Source organism: Theropithecus gelada, chromosome 2, assembly GCF_003255815.1.
Source record: "Theropithecus gelada isolate Dixy chromosome 2, Tgel_1.0, whole genome shotgun sequence".
In the NCBI taxonomy this organism is placed as follows: Eukaryota; Metazoa; Chordata; class Mammalia; order Primates; family Cercopithecidae; genus Theropithecus; species Theropithecus gelada.
Window position 1 is genome coordinate 89,968,041 of NC_037669.1, and position 1,697 is coordinate 89,969,737.

The following is a 1,697-nucleotide window of genomic DNA, read 5'->3' on the forward strand; positions in this document are numbered from 1 at the left end:
TGACCGCCCACGGCTGGGCAACGTGTCGGTGGGTCCCCGCGCAGCCAGACTCCGGCTGGTGACCGCCAGGGGTCAGCAGAGGCCTCCTTCTGCATAGCTCGGCGGATTAGGTGGCTGGCTAATCCGGTGTGTAGCCAGGCGGTTTGCAGATTTACGTGGTTGGGAAGTAGTTTTATGCTTTCAGATTTTTCCAGGGCTGCTCTTCTTTCTAAGTAACTCTCAGTCAATCATTACTGCTCCGAGTTGTTGGAAAGTCAGTTGCTGGGTGACTTTAAACTAGGGTCCAGGCAGACATCTTTTTTCTTGTCTTTTTTTTTGGAGACAGGGTCTTGCTCTGTAGCCCAGGCTGGAGTGCAATGGCGCGATCTCGGCCCACTGCAACCTCCGCCTCCCAGGCTGAAGCGATTCTCCTGCTTCAGCCTCCAGAGTAGCTGGGATTACAGGTGTGTGCCACCATGACTGGCTACTTTTTGTATTTTTAGTAGAGACGGGGTTTTGCCATATTGCCAGCCTGATCTTGAACTCCTCACCTTAAGTGAATCCCAAAGTGCTGGGATTACAGGCATGAGCCACCGCACCTGGCCTAGGCAAACATCTGAATGGTCCCCTGGGTCTCTCCACGGCTCCTTACCATCCCTGCCTGCGTCTTGGACCTGCTGTGTCCCTAGCCACCAGCACTTGGCCAGGCAGATCAGTGGCCACCCTGCACACTCCCTGATATGCAGACCTCCACTATCCAATCTCTGTCTACTGTTTTCCAGCTCAGTTTCCAGCACCCTGATCCTGGAAGTCGTTCACCAAGCTCCAACCTACCCTCCTACCAGCTGCTTCCATTCTCTCACCCTCAGTACCTTCTTCTTTCCAGTCTTTCTTCCCCCTGCCCCCAGAGCCTCACTCTGTTGCCCAGGCTGGACTGCAGTGGTGTGATCTCAGTCCACTGCAACCTCTGCCTTCCAGGTTTAAGCAATTCTCCTGCCTCAGCTTCCCGAGTAGCTGGGATTACAGGTGTGCGCCATCACACCTGGCTAATTTTTGTATTTTTAGTAGAGATGGGGTTTCACCATGTTGGCCAGGCTGATCTCAAACTCCTGACTTTGTGATCCGCCCACCTCGGCCTCCCAAAGTGCTGGCATTACAGGCGTGAGCCACCACTCCCGGCCAACTTTTCAGTCTTTCTTAAGAGCCACTGTTGGCTCTGCCCCTCTCACTTCACACAAGTTGTTTACACTGGCTCTTTCCAGTTCTACCTCACTTTCTTCTCTGCACACTCCAGACAGGCCTGTCCCTCCCTCACAAAAGTGCCCTGGTCAGGGTCCTTAGGGATCCACAGGTGTCTGAATTCAGTGGTCCGTCCTGTACCCTTACCTCCTTTGCAGCATCTGACAGTTACCTGGCTCCAGGTGCCCATGCTCTCCCAGTTTTCCTCTCACCTCCTGGCTACTCCTGACCAGCTCCTTTGCTGGTTCTCCCTCGTCTTCCAGGGCTCAATGCTTACTGCTGCCCTCCTCTGTCTAAACTTAGCTTCTTTCCATCCCATGGCTTTAAACACCACTTGCTTTGCTTCCCAGATCCAAAGCTCCATCACTGGCCATTCTACTGAACTCAACACATACACCCAGCAGTTGACTCGGCATCTCCACTTTGATGTCCAGTCAATGTTTTTTTTTTTTTTTTTTTTTTTTTTTTTTTTTTTTTTT